Here is a 20,185-nt window from a genome sequence, read left to right as displayed (position 1 = left end):
CTGTGACACCCCAAATCCCCAATCAACTGGGAAATTAAGGAGAATACAAAGCAATGAAAATTTCTTTTCCCTCTTCATCATGCCCAGCTAAGTTTCAAATGCAGCTGAAAAATTCTGGGTTCCGTGGTGAGCAGAGCCAGCTCCAGTTACCTCTGAGCCTTTTCTTGTATCACTGCACAGCTGAAGGAACTTTAGGCAGAGTCCTTTAGGGAGGATGATTTAGGAACAAATCCACTTTGGGGAGGAGTGCCCCAGTGCTGAGATACAATTCAACCAAAGCTCCAACCACAGAGCCTTTAAAATTATCTATAACTCTATCTTTTGCACAGGGAAAATAAATTAAAGGGTGTGCATGGGAGAGACAAATCACAGAGATAAGGATCATATATAAATCTACAAAGGTACCTAATTAGTGCACCAGAGATCTGGGATTAATCCTGTTCTCCTGGTGAGCATGGAGATACTGATATGGGAGAGTGCTCCAGTTCAGGTCACTCCTGAAGGACAATCCCTGTTGTCCCCTGCACTGCAGAGAGCTCTGGGAGCATGGAAACTATTCCTGGAGGATGGAACCACCAAATCCAGGAATGGAGTGGCTGTTCCAGCAGCCACTCCAGCCCCAGGCTGCAGACAGTGGGATCCCCACCAGGAACTGCTCCTACCTACACCACACTTTAGTCCATCCAAAAATTCCCCCAGCAGGCTCCTCGCTGGATTTAACCTCAAAGATAAACCACAATGTCTTAAAAACACCTCCCCGAAGGGTGCTCAGAGAAGTCTGGGATAGTTTTCCTAACTCAACACCAACATGTTGCCTTTGCCCTGACTGCCCAAGCCCTGGGATTGCAGCAGTTCTGCTGAGTGGTGCCCACTAAAGAGCTAAATCTGAATTTATATCCATTTCTCAGAGTGATGCCAAGCACCAGCGGGCACAGCAAAGCCTGAACTGAAGCCTTGGCATGATTTAAAGCCAATATTTCTATTTTCTGCCGAGTTTCTCTGGGAAGAGAGGTTCACATAATCATTCCACGCTGCTGCCTTTTTGTCCTTCCCCCAAAATCCTTTGATAGCAGCATCAAAGCTATTAAGATGCAAATCACTTCTGGAAAGCTGCAGCCAAGAAAGAGGAGAGCAATTCCCAAACATCCCTATGAGGGAACGTGCTGCAGTTTCACTTCCTGTGCACTAAATGTAAGGAAAATCCATGGAAAACCAGTTTTTCTCAGTCTCCAGGAGAGGGAAAGGCCCCCAGTGAGGAGATGGGAAGCACAAGGAGCCTGGAATTCACCCCTCCTTTTACTCAGAGCAAGAATTTTAGGTTCATCAGCATTTCTCAAACATGATCTCTCCCTGGAAATGGTTTTTAACAGGAATACACTGTTAGGAAGGGATAAACAGATAAACATTTGATGCACTGATAGTGTTGTGGCATAGCTTTTACCACCTAGAATAAAGGAGGGAGGCTTTTGGGAAGGAATGCTGTATCCTGCTTTTGTACTCATAAAAGCTGGAATTTCCCATCACTGTATTAAAACCCAAACTTCTCCCACTGTGAATATTTTTTCCCTTCCCAGACAGCATAGAAAACAGCTCTGAGAGCATCTCTGCAGTTCTTATAAAGCCACTGCTGCAGCCTCATCTCCTTCAGTCTAACTCTATCCATGAGACCTGTAGAGGGCAGTGGATAAAAGAAAATCAAGCACCAGGAGGAGCCATAAATGTTAAATACAAATTAAAAAAAATAAAAATTGGCATCTCATCGAAGGACTTCCTCATATTGAAAAGCTTACAGGTAATTCCATGGATTAATGGATTACAGCAATGGGATTTTTCCAAGCCCAAATCCCAGGCTCTCTGGCAGATTGCACTGACAGGCTTTACAGCAGAGCTCTTCCCTTGGGATTTACCTTTTCTTTTTTTTACCCCCATCAGGAATCTTGCACCTAAGCTAAAATGTGCAACTGGCCCTTCCACTGCCATGGGCAAGCAAGACTTTTCCTTCCTCCTCAGAAAGCCACATTAAACCAAGGAACAGGGAAAATACAGCTGAGCAAAGCTGAGTGTTTACACAACACACAACAGAGTGACATCAGTGTTCAAATTAATATCAATTTAACATCAAACCAGCCAGGACCCAGAGCAGAAAGCAGCCTCCTGGATAATTCCTCTGTGGTTTTCAGGCACACTGCTAATAACTTCATTATCCATTTGGCATATACAATTAACTCATTACTGATGGAATACGTAAAATCCAGGGTAAAACTCCAATTAGGCACAGCAGATAAAAGCAGTACAGCAGGTACAGGATCCTTGGCCTTATCTTGCACATGAGAGCATTAATCAATACAGCACGGCTGCTTATGATCACCTCATTTCAGCCCTGCTGTAGGAACTTCTCCCAGCTTTGTAAACCTCGTGCAATCCCAAAACTGGCTCTGCAATTACCACAGACAGAGCTCTCCACACCTCCCTTAATGCCCCGTTTATCTCTGGAATGCAGATTCAACCTGCAAAACCACGGAGAAGGCAGTGAAATAGGGCTGGGAAATGTGTGTGTTAGGTGATGCCAGGGGTAAATAGGGAAAGGCTCGGTGGTGTGGAGCTGCTGGGGTGCAGAACTGGGATGTGCCCGGCCCCGCGGTGACTCAGCGGTCCCGGCTGCATCCCAGCCCTCCGGGATGCAGGGATCAAAGCCGGGAGGCAGCGCTGCACTCTCCTCCTTCCAGACTCCGGCTGAGTCACCGCCTTATAAATTGCTCCTGCTCCCGAGGAGTCAGACACTGACAATTCACTCTTACCTGCTGTGCTTTTTCATCTCCTTTCTGATGTTTTTATTTTTTTTCCTCCCCCTGCCATGGTTTTCCTGTCTTTGCCATCAGTGTTCCCTATTGTATCGCTTCCCTCGGATTTAAAAAGGGATGGAGAGCTAATGGCTGCTTTTGTAACCCACGTTTGTGAAGGTAAACACTCACATGGACTTCTGAGCCTTCCTCATACTCTGGCAGAGCTGCTGAAGAGTCCCAGAGTGAGAGCCTGCAGGAATGAAAAATTGGGACAATGCTATTCATGCTCAGAATGGAATGAAATAAAATCATTTTGCTATCATCTGTTATACAGCTCTCTGCTATCACCTGACATGCAGTTCTCTGTATAATGTGGGACTCATTTTGGAGGGGGTTTGCAGAGACTGGAGGAATCTTCCCCTGAGAGAAATTTGTTTTTGGTGATGGCACTCTTTCTTCTCCAGAAAGGAGAAAGAAATGTTAAAAAAAAGAGGAAAAAGTCCAAAGTGAAAATAAAAGGCAGGTGTGAGCAAGAAAGAGCACTAAGGATGGATCACGGACATGAATCAGTCCAAGGTTGGACTGGATGACCCTGGAGGTCTTCTCCAACATTAATGGTTCTGTGATATCATGATTCAAAAAGACAACAGACAAATAAAAACAGATGGGTGGCAAGGTCTTGGAGTAGCACTTTTGGGTGGAAATGGCACTGGGAGATCAGAAATATTGTTCTGATTTCATCAGCAATGGAAGGTGCCCACATGCACAGCCACAGCCACCTGCTGAGTGCCAGCCCACAGCACAAAGGAAGGAACTCCTGTTTTGGGCGAAAAAACACTGCTAGTGGTGCTTTAACTCTCACACAGACCAGGTCACAGCCTGGCAGCATCGTGCTCCCATCTGGCAGGAGGTTGTTCCTCTCTTTCCATGCAGCCTTTATTCCAGATTGTCACACCTAAGTGCTCTCCAACCAGAGCACAGCCAAGTCCAGCTGCTTGGGAGATTCTCCCAACCACAATGAGAGGTTGGATCTTTCCATGATGAAAAATGGGTCCTCAGGTGCATCATCTCAAAGAGCAAATCTCCTGCTCAGGGGTGAGCCAGTGGCTCCCTGGCCCAGTTAGAGAGGCTCCAGCTAAACCCAGACAGATTTAAAGCCTGCTCTACAAGCAGCCAGCCCAGCAGCTGAGATAACCCTGATTTTCCTGTCTCTATCAAAGGAAAATGACCATGGAATTGAATACAAATGAAGAGAAGCTGGATTCTTTAAAGAAACCATTTGCTTATGGTTTGCTCCTCTGGGAGGGATCCAAATGCAGTGCTGAACATCTCTCCAGCACTCTGTGACAGAGGTTGTCATTTTAACCAAAGGACTTGTCAGAAAATTAATCCACAAACACCAGAGGTTTATGTCCAAAAAGGAGACAGAGGAGCCCTGAAATTTATCTGAATAAAGGAAGAGGCCACAGCGCATTTCACCTTCGGTCTCAAATTTTTGGAGGACACAACCTCCTTTTTATCCTAATTTCCTGGCTTCATGTCCCTCTCTCATTCCCCATTGGCTGAGGTACTTGAGAGGTACAAATTCCGTGAAAAATCTAGTATCTAAGACCCCTTTATAATGTATAACTCCCCCTTTGTCTTTTCCTTGTGTCATTCAGTGGAATTCTTTATGGAATTTATGGTTCTTCTCATTGCTTCTTTCATCTCTCAGAATCCAATTTTATTTATCAGCAGACCTACAGTTTGCAAAGACACATCTCTCACCCCATTTATCAATCAGTGGAATCCTTCCCACTGCTTCTTTTATCTCTCAGTATCTAGCTTTATTCACCAGCAGACCCACAGTTTGTTTGTAAAGACAAGTCCCTCATTCCTTTCAGAGTCAATATAAAAAAGACAGGTCTCACACAAAAATTCCAGTTTGTTCAAAGCCTCAAACCCAGGCTGCACAAAACATTCTCAGTGGAGGTGCTGCAGCTGAGGGCACTGGGAGCTCTCAGGCTTTGCTTCCCTGCCTGGTCCCTTCTGGACACTCCTGCTCTGGATGTGACCTTGTGAAAGCACTGTTTGGGGAAAATGGAAGGTCTCTGCTACTAAATATGAGTATTTGCTATGATTTATCATTTCTATCTGCTCATAAAAATAATTATTTTAAATTATGTAAGATGGGGTTTATAACAGCGAAGAACAAACCCTGAAACCTCAGAGGTATTTGTTCCGTTTCATGGCCTCACACCTCCAAATTTCTTGACCATATGGTTATGTAGAAAACTTGGTAATATCAATACTCTAGCAACAAAATTGCTCAGCAGCAGGAAATCATTTGGCTCCTAAGGCCATTGGCAAATGAGACAGGGTTTTGTGAACGTACTGTTAATATTCAGACAGGGAGGTAAGTCACTCAAAAATAAACACATTTAATCCAAAGATTTCTACAAACAATTCCAAATATATTTTCATTCTCCCATTAGCAAGTATACTGCAAAGCTCCTGGCAAGCATTGCCATTTGTTTTAGCTCATTATAATAGCTCATTAAAAATTGAAATAAAAAACCTGGAATATCCAAGCTAACTTAATGGGAACAGGGGAAAGCTTCAGTCCTCACCATTAGCACTGCCGATCTCCAACTTTAATTAGAGCAAAATGAAATTGGGTCTTCGTACACTACAATTTACAGGGGGAAAGCAAAATCCCATGTTTGAAATTGGGTACACGGCAAAGTCCTCTGCAGGGATAAAGCATCAGGAGTACCTCAAATTATCCAAACAAGGCCTGGTGGTGCCCACCCACCTCCTGCTTCAGCTGTGCTTTTGGGCAGCATCAGCTGATTTAATTCTCAGCCTCATTTTGGTGTCTCTGCTTGGTGCTGGTTTAGGTGTGTTTGTCACAGACTGGCCCAGGCTGCAGGAGCTCAGAGGGCACCTGGTGTGCAGGAATTGAATTACTGCTCCAGCAGGGCCATCCCAGAGCCCAGGGCACAGCATTGTGTGCAGCCAGCTGTGCCCCAGCCCCAGGGAGGAGAGCACCCAGGCTGTGTGGGCAATGTGCTCAGGGCTGGGCACTGCCCAGGGCAGAAGCTGTGCCTCCTGTGCAGGGCAATTGCTGGGCTCAGGTGCCATTGCTGGGCCCCGGAGCAGAGCCTGGGCCCTGCTCTGCCCCTCCCTGCAGCCAGGCCCAGCCAGGCCTGAGGGCCCCTCTCAGCCCCAGCTCCCTCAGCCTTTCCTCATAAAAGACAAAATCAGGAGTTCAGGTGCTTGGAACCTCAACAGAGTCACAGAATTCTCAGAATCGCTGGGTTGCAAGAGATGTCCAAGATCATTGAGTCCAAACCAGCCCCAATACCTCAACTAACCCTGTCACCCAGTGCCACATCCAGTCTTGTTTTAAACACATCCAGGGATGGTGACTCCACCCCTCCTCCAAGCAGACCATTGCAGTTCTTTTTCACCCTTTCTGTAAAAAACTTTTTCCTAATATCCAACCTATATTTCCCTTGGTGCAGCTTGAGACTGTGTTCTCTCATTCTGGAGAAAGAGCCCAGCCCCAGCTGAGCACAGGCACCTTTCAGGAGCTGTACAGAGTGATGAGGGCACCCTGAGTCTCCTTTTCTCCAGGCTGAGCACCCCCAGCTCCCTCAGGGTTCCTCACAGGCTTTGTGTTCCCAGCCCCTCTCCACCCTCGCTGCCCCCTCTGGACGCGCTCCAGCGTCCAACTGTCCTTCCCAAGCTGAGGGGCCAGAGCTGGACACAGCACTGCAGGTGTGGCCTCACCAGGGCCAGGCACAGGGGCACAATGACCTCCCTGCTCCTGCTGGCCACACCATTCCTGATCCAGGCCAGGAGCCCTTGGCCTTCCTGGCCACCAGGACACACTGCTGGCTCATGTTCAGCCAGCTGTCACCGGCACCCCCAGGTCCCTTTCTGCCTGGGCACTGCCCAGCCATGTCATGCATTTCCTCCTCCAAGACACCACCAGACCTTTCCTTCCTGATCCATGTTTGTTTAAAATCATTGGAGAGATACTTAAGTCTATCCACTATTTGGGATATTCTATATGTTTTTTTCTTCAGAAGAAAAACAAGGGAAATTTGATCATTGCCTGACTTTGGACTCAGCTCAGCTGAATTTTCCCTGACTTCAGACAGAAGTGGAATTTTCCTTCTCTCTCCAAACAGGCCCAATGTCCCTAAGAAGCTGCCTGTGCCATGAAGTGGCTCTTAGGAGCTTTAACAGTGCTATGGTGGCTTTAAATCAATTCTGCTCAAGAGATATTTTCTTTTTCAATCAGTGCTCATTCTTAGTCTACTTTTCATCAACTAGAAAACAGAGGATAATTAAGAAAACATTGCCATAAATCAACAAGAAAAATAAAAATAAAAGAAGAACAAACCTTGTACCTAAATGAAGGCATTTCACAATTTCAAACTACAAGAATTTAACTCAGTTACATTCAGATTCCTGTTCTTATTTTGCATTAAAATGGCAGATTTTTGCCTGAACCAGAAACTCTGTGCACATAGTTGTTGTTTTCCATGACTCCAGCACAAGCAGCTCCTCCTGCCCTTCCCAGGCATGGGAGAGAGGCAGCCCAACCACATTTTCAGGAGCAGCAGGATATTCACAATCAAGGAGGGGCAAGAAAGCCCAACCCACCTTTTGCACTTTTCCGAATAAAACAATGACTCTGACAAAAAAAAAGACAAAAAAAAAAAAAAACACACCAAAAAAAAACAACAAAAGGGAGCAAGAAATATAAATTCAGACTGAAATTAGGATTCAATGCAATAATAGAATCATTCAGGATGAACAACATCTCCAAGGTTATCAGTTCTAATATTTGACTGAATACCACCATGTCCACTCAGTTTTTGAAGAACTGTTGATTTAGATGAAACTGAGAAAATGTCAGTATCCAATGTCAGTATCCAACAGTAAATGAATTTATTTTAAACCCTATCATAGGAGAATTTGCTTTCCTTTTTAAGGTCTCCCCCTTTCACCATCCAAATTTTCTGGTGTAAGTTTTCTCTGAGGTCCTGCTGAAGTGGTGACAGGGACAAAAGGGACAGTCAGGGAGGAAAAAGGCAAGAAGGGTTAAGTTGATGACAAGAAGCATTGCTGGCTCTAAAAAAAAAAAGAACCTTCAATCTATATCCCAGAGAATCTGATGGGTGAGACCAGTTTCATCCCAAAGACCCTTTATCCTATTCAGCTGAGGAGTGATCCTGCCTTCCTTTATCCCAAACACCCAAGGCAGGAATTGGAATAGCAGCAGATCAGTTACATCTGTTCAGATTAAATGAAGATTTATCCTAAAACCAGTGCCAGGCATCACAGCAGTCTCTCAACAGGGCTGACAAACACATGGAAAAGATATTTTTCCAATGGCTCTTTGTCATCCTCAGCAGGAATGATGTCTTTACCTATTGTATTTTTCAAGTGGTATCTGCTTGTGTTTTGTTTTGGTCTTCTCTGCCTTTTAACATTTGAAAAGCTCCTGGGAAGCCTGAAAGGTAAGAGGACAGAGGGCCTGTTGAATGAGATATGAATTTAAGGCCCTGCACATCAACGTTTCCCACTGCCAGTCACCATTTCAGCTGTGAAATATCCTTCCAATGATCAGATGCACATGGTGTAGGAGATTCCTGAGGCTGGAAATACAGAACACAGATGGATTGGCTGGATTTGTAGCTTGAGCAGTTTTTCACCTCTTGGAAGCTGGAGGATGGGAGTTACCCCTTGGATAGATATTCTACAACCTGTAGAATACCCAGGATATTTTAAATCCATTTTATATGAGCAGCACTTGAAATCTGATGGATCTGTAAACCCATCTAACATCAGGTTCCAACTACATTATTAACACCCAAAGCATCAGTTTTTGAGAAATTTCCATATGGATAGAAGCTGAATAATCACAGTTTCATTCTACTTGATGCAATAAGTAAATAACAAACTCACAAATATGGCTATGAATTGATCTCACTTCATCCCATGACCTCTTTGTCTCTTGGGCAATCACTCAGTTTATTCTTAGAAGTTTTTCCTTAAAATAGTTTCATCATCACCATCTTAGGGCATTTGGTTGTGTTCATTTACTCCTTCAATGAAAGAAGCGAAACTCTTTTCCTCTCACTCTTAGGAGATTTTAGTGTCCTTTGTGAAATCTTGCATTGATCCCAAAAAAGCAGAGTGGGAATCTTCATGGAATAAATTGCCTAACTCTTGGACCCCAACTCTTCATCTACAGCATAATAAAATTCAATTTATAAAACATTCCTGCTAGAAATAAGCTAATTTATTAAATAGAGTAGAAGCCATTATGATATGAAAAGCACGTTTAAGTGAAAAATGCTGATGTGAAAAAAGTAATTTAGCTTGCAAATTTTCCTTGGAGTGAAACAAAACTGTGCATGGAAATTATCCCAAGCAAATCTCTCAGCTCTATCCTTCCGATCATCTTGGTGCCTCCTCTGGATTTGCTCCAAAATGACCTTTTTGCAGTTTTCTCTTTACTTTCTGTTGTCATAACAACTATAGTTCTCCTGTCTTTCTGTAGCTAGACCAGCTATGGCCTCTCATTTATTCCCCAGTTCCAAAGCCCCTGGAAGGTGACGCTGAGTTGTGGAGGGGGTTGGCTCAGACCCTGCTGATATTACCCTGAAAAACCCATCTCCAAGGAGGAACCTCTTTGTTTTCAGCTGGTCCTGGCTGCAGAGGTCACAGGTTTCTCTGGAGGACAGCAGTGACACACTCAGTGTATTACTCAGGCAGGAATTGAATTACTGCTCTCCCAGGCTTGGCATTTGACTTGGCTGTCAAGTACACAACATCTCATAAAAGGCACTGGGCTGTTTCACTCTGCTGACTTGCAGCTCTCAGAGGCTGCAGGAGATGGGGTTGGCTTTGCCTTGATGTTCAGGAAGGAGGCTTGCCAATAATTTTGAACCAGATGAATAAACATGTGTTCTGGAAGGCTCTTTTTCTACAAATTTAATAACGAGTTTCAGAGGTTGAGGTGAGAACAGGGGGAAGTTTGGATAAATAAAAGTGTAGGAATGTCCCAGGAGGGCCTAATTTGTGTCTAGCAAATGTTCTATGCATTACAGCTCTTCTTTTCTGACTAACAGCAGTTTCAAGGCAAGGGCTAGGAGGTGGTGGATCAGTCCTGGCATGAATTCCAAGCCACCTTTGGAATTAATTTCGGGTATGATCTCAATCCCTGACTTACAGAATGACAGGAATAATGCAGAGCCTGGTATCACTCACTTGGTGAAGGGACAAAGCCCAGAACACACCCCAAATAACACAAAACCAGTCCAAGACAATGCTCCAGAAGGGTTTGAAGAGGGAGCTGAGTGTGAAGGCTTCATCCCAGAAAAGTCTGTGTCCCAGGCCAGGCCATGACAGGTAAATCCTGCAGAGGGACAGGCAGCAAAGGCAGCACTCTCACACACACAAGCCATGAGCAGAGCAGAGGGAAGGGTTCTCCAACAGAGCAGCAAACCTGGAGCCTTGCACAGGCACTGCCCAGAGAGGTGTAATGCTCCCACTTCTGCCTCCCAAAGTGTACAATTTCAGAATATCCCATTCAAAGTCTGCTGGGATGCCAAGAGAACAGGATGTTCTACCTCAGCTCCAGATTGAGTTGGAACAGATCCAGCACAGAGCAGCCTGGGTGTGTTTAAGAACAAGAGAGTCCAAGGAATGTTTTTGTAAGGACCCAAAGTTTGCAGTGACCATGGAGGATTCAGAAGCAGAGTCTTACCCAGTCAGCACCAGTTTATAAACAGTCATGTTTAAAGCCACACTGAATCAGCCACTGGTCCTTGAGGGCCAGAAGCACAGAATAACCTGGGGAGCCTCTAAACAAAGAGTTCTAAACAAAGCTTGTTCATCTTCCCAGAATATCAGTGTGGGAGTAACACTTTGCCCATATCTCCAAAAAGAAGATCTGCTCATGGGAAGATGGAGAATTATAGAGCACAAAGTTGTTCCACATCATCATCCTACATCTTCTCCTGAGGGACAGCTCCCATCTCTGCTCTGGGAGCAGGGAATGGCTGGAGCTGTGCCAGGGGAGGTTTAGGTTGGATTTCAGGGCAAGGTTCTTCCCCAGAGGGTGCTGGCACTGCCCAGGCTCCCCAGGGAATGGGCACAGCCCTGAGGCTGCCAGAGCTCCAGGAGAGTTGGACAAAGTTCTTAGGCATGGGATGGGATTGTTGAGGTGTCTGGGCAGGACCAGGAGTTGGACTGGATGATCCCTGTGGATCCCTTCCAATTCAGGATATTCCATGATAATACATGAACCTGCTTCTGCCCAGACTGTCACAGACAGCTTTTCATGAAAAATCCTTTCCTTAGAATTTTTCCTCCTGAGAAGCTGAGAAGCCTCAGGAACAAAATGTAAACATTGATTATCTGCTGCTGTGGAATGCAACAGGTGCATCTGTGATTGGTCTCATGTGGTTGTTTGTAATTAATGGCCAATCACAGTCAGCTGGCTTGTGTCTGAGCCACAAGCCTTTGTTATCATTCCTTTCTGTTCTATTCTTAGCTGGCCTTCTGGTGAAACCTTTTCTTCTATTCCTTTAGTATGGTTTTAATGTAATATATATAATGAAATAATAAATCAGCCTTCTGAAACATGGAGTCAGATCCTCGTCCCTTCCCTCATCCAAGAACCCCTGTGAACACCGTCACGCCCAGACCAAATTCCTAAAGATTTTGGAAGAATCTTTGACTAAACCAAAAACAAAGTGTGAGCAGGCATTGCTGTTGTGGCCAGACCCAACCACTCAGAATCATGGATGAAATCCAGGGTCTTCAAAGGAAGAAATAAAGAGAAAAAAAACCCCTAAACCTTAATTTTTCTCACTTCTCTGTATCAGATGCTTGCACATCTTGATTAGAATTCAGGATGACTCACACTCCATGGCCCTTCTAATCCCTAAAATACTACCACCACACAGAGCTGCTTGCAAAGATGCTCTAAGGCATAGTGAGCTCTAAGGCAAAGTCCCTGATAGGAATTTTTGTCCTCTTTATTCAAATAAATTTTAATTCTTTTCCTTTTCAGACTTCCAGACTGACACATAACAGTGGCTACAATTTAAATTAGGTGATGATGGTTAGTATCTATGATGTACTGTCCATTGTTTTAAATTAAACTGAGAAAAAATGTACTCTTATCACAACTATTGAAAGTGGCTTTCCTTTCCTGTCAATTTACATCCAAATAACCAACTTATCAACCTGGCAAATGGCAACCTGCACTGAGGCAAGGAGGTGTGAAGTTCTTAAGCAGACACTCTCCTTGGGACTGAAAGGTCAGTGTGCATGTTATTTATTCTTCCTGGGGAAAGATTCTACTCTTAAGTCAGGGAAGGCTTTTACACTATCCACAGAAATAATAAAGGAATGCTTTAACCAAGGAAAGACCAGGCCCAGCCTAAATAAAGATTCTTCAAAATTATTCATTTCTTTAACATACAGACAGAAATATATCCAGAGAATAAAATCAGGAATGGAAGAGCATTTTCCTCCAAGGAGTGATCATGCATAAGCTCAGGTTTGGATTATATTCCTCTTGAGGGAGTCAAAACTGCCAAATCCACTCTGACTTCCACATGGGAATGTCTCTTACTGGCACCTCTTTTCCACCAATTTTAAATGCCCTTAAAAACCATCCTGTCCTGGTTTTGGCTGGAAAAGAGTTAAGCCACAACACAAACTTTCGTTCCTCTGTTTCACTCCTCCTCTTGGAAACCCGGAAATCCACTTATTTTATAATGAAGTGACATTATGGCAAAGGCAACCCCACTGCCATGATCAACAGTGCAACCCAACATTTTGGTCCTTATGGCACTGTTTCAGTGCAGAGAATTGAGATGGGATGGTGAAAATAAGGAAAATTTGTGGCTGGAGAAGTCAAGCTCCAAGGTTGGTTGGGGAGACAGATGAAATAAGAAAACAGCACTGCATTAAAACACCATTTTTTATGTGCCAGAACCACTGCTTTGAAGGGAGACACAGCAGCAATGCAGCTCCTGCAGCAAAATGCATCAAAATAATCCTAATTTCTGAAGAATAAAGCCATTATTGTTGTAACATAGGACAGTCTTCCCCTTAAGCTTCCTGGAACAAATTGGTCTGGCTTCTAACACATCAGCATAAGGGAAGTCAGAGAGTATCTTAGAATCACTAAGATTGGAAAAGATCTTTAAAATCATCAGGTCCAACCATCAACCAGAACCACCATAATGTTCATCACTACACCATGTCCCCAAGTGCCACATCCACATGGCTTTGGACACCTGCAGGGCTGGGCACTGCAAAGCTCCCTGGGCAGCCCCTGCCAAGGCCTGAGCACCCTTTGCATGCAGGAATTGCTGCTGCTGTCCCAGCTGAGCCTCCCCTGGCCCAGCCTGAGGCCCTTTCCCCTTGTCCTGTCCCTGTTCCCTGGCAGCACAGCCCGACCCCCCCTGGCTGTCCCCTCCTGGCAGGGAGTTGTGCAGAGTGCAAATATCTGATTCCCAGATCACCCAAATTGGCAGAAAACAGAGATCAAGAAGTCACAGCCTCTTATAAAATCAAATCACTTCAGTGATGCATCAGAGATTTCAAAGAACCCTTTTTTTTAACCACGTCAGGGGAATTCACCAGACACAAGGTTTCACTAACAAGCCGAAGTTGTTTAAAATAATTTCTTCATACTGGTTTTTAGCATAAGGAAATGCAGAGGATTCTCCCTTCTCTGTTAATTAATGTGAAGTTGCTGGTTTATGACACACTTTTGCCAGCAACTTCCCTCTTGCCTCAAGCCCCTATCAGGATGTTTATCAGGAAGCATTTATTTAATAACATGGGGTTCTAAATGGCTTCCTTTAATGACAGTACTTTACCCATGGTGTGTGAGAGCTGGAACACAACATACACAGATATTTTCTTGGTAATGTGTAACTGGAGAGCTGGGATGCAAAAAACAAGTGAGAAATTAAGGGAATGGAAAATAGGGCAGAAATCACAGAATCACTCATGTTTTGGGTTGGAAAGCACCTTAAAGCTTATTCAGTCAAACCCCTGTCATGGCAGGGACACCTTCCACTGTCCCAGGCTGCTCCAAGCCCTGTCCAGCCTGGCCTTGGGCACTGCCAGGGATCCAGGGGCAGCCACAGCTGCTCTGGGCACCCTGTGCCAGGGCCTGCCCCCACTCCCAGGCAAGGATTCCCCCAGACTGTTCTCTTATCTGGGATTGTCCAGACCCAGGGGCAGCACCAGCACTTGGCCTTGTTAAACCTCATGAGATTCCCATGGGCCACTTCCTGAGGCCCTCTGGATGGCCCTGTCCTTGAGCTGTGTCCCTGCATCCTCAGCTTGGTGTCTCTTCTCAGCTTCTGAAGGTGCTTTTGATCTCCCATGGATTTCATGTGGAAGGGACTACAGGACTGCATTTACAGCTCATGGTGGCAACAGGCAGGTCCTTGGGATGAAATGAGGAGATGGACAGCTCTGCAAGCAGCACAATTAGGGATTTTTTTCTTTTTTGGAGAGACTGAGAAGTTGCATTCCCATTCAAAAGAGAGGTCACCACATTTGCTGCAAAAAACACAATTTTATCTCTCCTCACCCAAGGCTTCTGGTTTTGTGTCCAAAGCTAAATTATTTCTCTCCTCAGAGCAGGACAGCAGCCAGTTGGGACACACAGAGCTTTACCATCTCCTCAAAACTGGGACACACAGAGCTTCACCATCTCCTCAAAACCGGGACACACAGAGCTTCACCATCTCCTTCTCACAGTTATCCTGTTTCCCAACCAGCACAGTCTCCCTGTCAGTGTAGAGGGTCTTTCCAAGGGAACAGTGTCTTCGTTGTTGCTTGGACATTACAATTGTTCAGAGTCTTGTGGCAGGCTTCTTAAAATCAGCAATCCCTGAACACTTTTGATGTGTGGTTAGCAAAGCACTTGCCCTCTGTTGCCACTGAGGTCACCTGGGGCTTGGTGGGACACTGTAGGGGCCACTCCCTAAAGGACACTCTGTCTTTGTTCATGCTACTCTGACCAAAATCTTCCTTGGTTAAGAAACAAATGAAAAGGTTGGACCAACTGGGAGGACTCTTTTTACCCATCTTTTATCACTTTATATACCCAAACATACAATGTCCTTCTACATCCTCTCGTTTGGCCTTCAACACAGGCCAAAGAATTCCTGTGGGATGGAGCATCTCCAAATTGACTCTTGAACAGTACCAGGGACAGAAAAATCACTGTTCAAACAACCAGTTCTGCAAAGTCTTTGCTCTTTCCTGAAGTCCTGACATTCCTTTTGTCCCAGAGGCTCTGACTCCCTCTCAGCTGATCCCACTCCATCCCTTCCAACCCTCTGGGAATGCAGGGACTGTCTGTCTGCTGCTCTGAGTAATCCAGAACATGTTACACATCCCCTGCATTATTTATACTGGCTACTTACAAGTTGATTTTTATTTATTTAAAGTTTCCATCTGTAGGTTCTGGCTCCCTTTCAAAATCTCCCACTTTCCATCGTGTTCTAATGGATATCTGTTCTCTGGGAACATCTGTCCTTAATGGGCCCTGTTAGATGTAACAGTGACACCATTTTACATCTTATTACATGCACACAGTTTTCTGTTTGTTTTTTAAATCTCCACAATATTACAGCTTCCTTTCATTTTGAAACAGCAACAACAACAAAAGAAAAAAAACATTAGTTTCGAGTCCTGATGAGTTTTTGATTCCCAACAAACATATCAACACTGGGTTTGCAATAGACACCTCAGTGTAGGGAAATATTTTACCTTGCTTAGTTTATTAAATTATTAAATCCAAGTTAATGAAAATGTGTTGGCTTATATCACTAAGGGTCTCCTGTAAATTCCATTCTTTTAATCTGCTTCTTTCATTCTTTCATCCAACTCTTTGACAAGAGTTGGGATTTTTTAGGAGCTCCATCAACAGTGGTTTCTTGCTCCTTCCCTTTTAAGCCCCTCCACAGGGGAGTCCAACAAACCCAAAAATTCCTCCCTGACAGGAGCAGCCCCAAAGGAAGAGCAGAGATATTCATCCCATGGGACAATTTCCTTAAACTTCCAACTGACCCCAAAGACTTGCAGCTCACTTGATTCCTTAACAAAAAGGATTTCTCTTTTTCAGGTCCTGCTGTGAAACTTCCACAACTAAAGTTCATGGAACAGGATTGTTCCTAACATGGAACAGGTTGCCCAGAGAAGCTGTGGCTGCTCCTAGATCCATGGAAGTGTTCCAGGCCAGGCTGGACAGGGCTTGGAGCAACCTGGGATATTGGAAGGTGTCCCAGCCCATGGCAGGGGGCCTTTTCAACCCAAGCCATTCTGGGATGATTCCTTGATGATGATTCTGGGAGAGGCATCTTTTGTATTTTACAACTCTTGCCTGGTGAGTAGCAATGCCCAGCTCAGCACACATGGGTGGTATTTTTGTCTTTTTCCCTTTGCCTCCACCTCTGGAGGATTTCACCTGCCACTGCCTTGCCCAGCAGTTAATTCTGCCTCAATCCTGCTGCAGTTTGCCACAGTCAGCACTCAGCTGCTGTGCTCTGGAGGAAGCACTGGCAGCACACCCCGTGTCTTTCGCAGCTCATTTATCAGTTGAGTATCACAGGTTTGTGCAGATTCCTTGGAGACTGTGCTGCTGTCATCCTCTCACTCAGGAAACTGCTCAGTTACTCCAACCTTCTGTTTCCTATCTTTTTGACCAATTTTTTCCACTGATTTGTAGAGCATTCCTTTTCTTTCTCATCCTTTTGGCTTTAATCCCAAATCCTCAGAGAGTTGGACACAGCACAGCACACTCGTGATGATCTACTCCTGTTCCACTGATGCAGACCCATTTTGGGGCTCATTTGCTCCTTCTAACGATCATTTGGTATCAGTCTGGGCATGCTACTCTGCAGGTGGTGTTGTGCTAAGATCTCCCATCCCTGGGAGTGTCCAAGGCCAGGTTTGGACAGGGCTTGGAGCGGCTTGGGACAGTGGAAGGTGTCCCTGCCCATGGCAGGAGCATGGAACTAGAAGAGCTCCCTCTGGATCTCCCCTTGGGAGGGCTCTGCCCCAGCTCTGTCCCAGTGACTGAGCTGCTGCAGTTCCCCTACCCTAACGCAGGTTTCCTCCCTCAAGGAACAGGACTGCTCACTTAGAGCCTGAGATCCACCCTGGCTTGGTTCCATTTCTTGGTTTGTTTGGGGATTTTTGGAGAGGAGGAGGCAGATGGGCTGGTTCCACGAAAATCAGTTCCAAGGCTGCTACAATAACCCACTTCTTGCTAGTCTGGCACCTTCCTCCTACTCTCCAGGCAAGGTTGGCTTCACACCTGCACCAATTCACACTTGATGGAATCAGGTTCAGAACTTGATATTTTAGATCTAAAATTTTATTTATTCTGACTTTATAACGTACCTAGGTTCTGAACTATTTTGAGGAAATGGCAGCTCTTGGAGGAACAGGTGTCCTGGCAAATTCTGGAGTTGTGAAAGCTTCAGCTACGTGCTACAACCAAACACTTGCCTTGAAAAATAAGTTGAACTTCCATATGCTGAAACTCTTGTTTACAGCAGTCCTCTGCTCTTAGTCCCTAACACAATAGCTTTTGATTAATAAATTTTATGCTGCATTTATTCTACTAATCCATAAAGTCAACAAAATTCTTTTGTGTAATTCTTGTGTCCTTCACGGCATTACAGCAATTTCAAAACCTGCATCAAAGACCTTGTGCCAAGGTCACTTAAGGAGTATTAGGGAGGGTTCTTCATGAGACCTGTCCCTCAGGAATGCTTCTGGTTCCTCCCCTGCACCTGGAACTCACTCCATCTTGTCCCAGTCCCCTCTTTTCCAAGCTCCTTATCTGCCTTAGCCAGCTCCTTATAATTCCTGTATTAATCTGCGCCATCTCCACTTTCAATAATAATTTCCTCTGGGATCTGCACTGAATAAATGCTGCCTATAAATCCAGGGAAATTAAACCCCCTACAACTCTGTAGTGTGAGATGTTCACTGGCTCAGCAAAAAGAACCAGCCTGGTGCTCAGATCAAATCACCTGCTGAGCAGAATTTTCCTTTTTATCCCACTTTTCACTCAGGACCTTCTGGATTACTCTTTGTTCCAAACCTGGCCTCAAATCTGCTGATCTGCATGGACTTTCCAGGATCTCCTTTAGCCCAGTGTTCTCACATCAGAATGCATTCTATTCCCAGATGGAAATAAACATTAACGGTTTTTGCTAGGGAGCAGAGATAGCAATTGAAAAAGTGATGGATTCGCTTTCTCCAAAGGAAGTTGCTAACAAAGCCAAGAGCTTTGCTATGCTTTAGTCAAATAAATCACACAGACTCAGCAACAAAAAATCCCAACTAAAAGGACAATTGGAATTGAAGGATGATTTTCCACCTTCTTCCCCTGACAGCAACATTAAACTGATGTGGATGTAGAAGGGGAATGGAAATCCTGCCCTGACAATTTCTTTGTCAAGAATTAGTTCCTGCCATTCGAGAACAACTGTTTCATATTGCTCATCAAGTTTTGAATCTTTATCTGAATTTTTCCTAGGAAAAAAAAAATTTCTTTTGCATTGAAGTCTCTATTGGCACCCAAGTTCACCACCCAGAAAAAAGAACCTTCCACATTTCCTCCTCCTACTCCTCCCCTCCTGCCACTCTGTGTTCAAAATCCCAGCCAGAATTCAAACACAACTTGAGGGGAGATAATCCTGGTCATGAGATGTGCATTCCCAACAAAACCAAGCCTCTGTTCCCTGTGGCCCAGCAGAGCTGCTGAGCCCATTTCCATCCTGTGATTCCAATCAACAAATTCTCAGCGTCACCGAGTGTGCAGCAGCCAGCATTCCAGAGGGACACATTTTCCCTCCTTTCCCCACCACATTTTCAGAGTTAGTAATTTCAAAGGCATGACCTTCACCATGAATCATGGAAACATGGTTCTCATTGTTTGTCTGTACAGACATCCTAAAACATTCCTGAATGTAACATCAGGAAGTCAAAAGTTAAGGAATACAAAGAAACAAGAAATAATGTCGTTTTCAGGAAGTGCAGTGGACAAATTGGCAAAAAAAAAAAAAAATCCAGAGATGAGCTCAGCCTCAAGGAACACAGATTATTACAAATATTCAAGACAGAATTTTGGGAACAATTTCCAGCAAAAACATATTCATATTAAAAGGAAAATATCACAGTACCTTAACTGCACTTCTCAGCCATAGCTGTGGAGATTATATGTTGATCACCTGGAAAATGAAAAATAGAAGATTAATGATACTGTTCATATCTTAATTACTGTTTAAGAAGAGCAACTAATCTGACACATTTTCCTTTATTTAAATAGTTTTCACTTCCCAAACAAACAGAGAAGAGCTAAACACACAGCTTTCAATATCAGCTGTTTTATTCCTGATAAAGGCAGCTTCAATAAGAAAAATAACAAGAAAACAATGCCTGAGGTTTTCATTAAAGTAGTTTACATATTTTCATGAAGGCTGTCAACCTGGAAACCAGGGAGAAATTCATAACAAGTTTTATCCTCCTAAAATACCCACCCTAAAACACATCAGGCACTTATCTGTAATTTCTTTTGAATCAAATATATTCTCTGCCCTTCCCCAAGATGAAATATTGAACAGGAAAATCTCTGACTGGCTCTTTCCAGCTCCTTTTTGCCATGTGCCTGTGAGTTATCCCAGGGATAGAGAACACAACTGGGGGGGCAGGGGTATTTTGGGGCTGCTTCTCCAGTGTTTATCCAACTGAGACTGTGCCATGGAGGAATTCAGGAAAATTCAGGAAGCATTTCAACCTCCAGGCATGGACTGGGTTGGACATTTCCCCTTTCTCCCAGCACCAAAGGAAATATAGGGCAGAGATCCCAGGGCCCTAAACAGGGAGGGAGACCCAGAATAGTGGGAAGTGCCTTGAAACTTGTTATTGAGGGGCTTGAAAATCAAATTACCCAGGTGCTGGGCTCATTTCACCTTTTTCTTTTGGGAAAATCCATATAATACATATAATTCCTTCCCAATCTCCCATCCATCCCTGCCCTCTGGCACTGGGAAGCCATTCCTTGTGTCCTGTCCCTCCATCCCTTGTCCCTAGTTCCTCTCCAGATCTTTTATAGGCCCTTTAGGCTCTGGAAGGGGGTCTGAGCTCTCCCTGCAGCCTTCTCCTCTCCAGGCTGCTCAGCACAGAATATTCCATTGGAATTTGCCAGCCCTCCATGCTCTCCAAGCAGAAACAGGGAATATTAGGCACACATAGTTTGCTTTGCAATAACCCAACAAAACCTGCTGCCTTATTCTGAGGTGGAATAAATCCACACCACATTGGGCAGTGAGATTTAG

At 44.5% G+C, this 20,185-nt stretch overlaps 1 protein-coding gene across 9 annotated transcripts in view; it reads right to left on the bottom strand.

Annotated features, from left to right (window-relative positions):
- PCDH15 (protocadherin related 15) overlaps nucleotides 1-20,185 on the bottom strand; it is a 634,585-nt gene that overhangs the window by 355,676 nt on the left and 258,724 nt on the right. For 7 of the 9 annotated variants that reach the window (XR_010440717.1, XR_010440719.1, XR_010440716.1 and 4 more), the window contains exons 4-5: nucleotides 19,031-19,078; nucleotides 2,973-3,033 (exon numbers count right to left, since the gene is read on the bottom strand). The gene's annotated coding sequence lies outside the window, so the exon portion shown is untranslated. The remainder of the gene's footprint in view (nucleotides 1-2,972; nucleotides 3,034-19,030; nucleotides 19,079-20,185) is intronic. The other 2 variants (XR_010440720.1, XR_010440718.1) reach the window with 1 other exon arrangement.

The sequence above is a fragment of the Zonotrichia leucophrys genome, chromosome 6, assembly GCF_028769735.1.
Source record: "Zonotrichia leucophrys gambelii isolate GWCS_2022_RI chromosome 6, RI_Zleu_2.0, whole genome shotgun sequence".
NCBI lineage: Eukaryota > Metazoa > Chordata > Aves > Passeriformes > Passerellidae > Zonotrichia > Zonotrichia leucophrys.
Note: the sequence above shows the minus strand (reverse complement) of the source record. Positions and strands in the feature narration are given on the sequence as shown.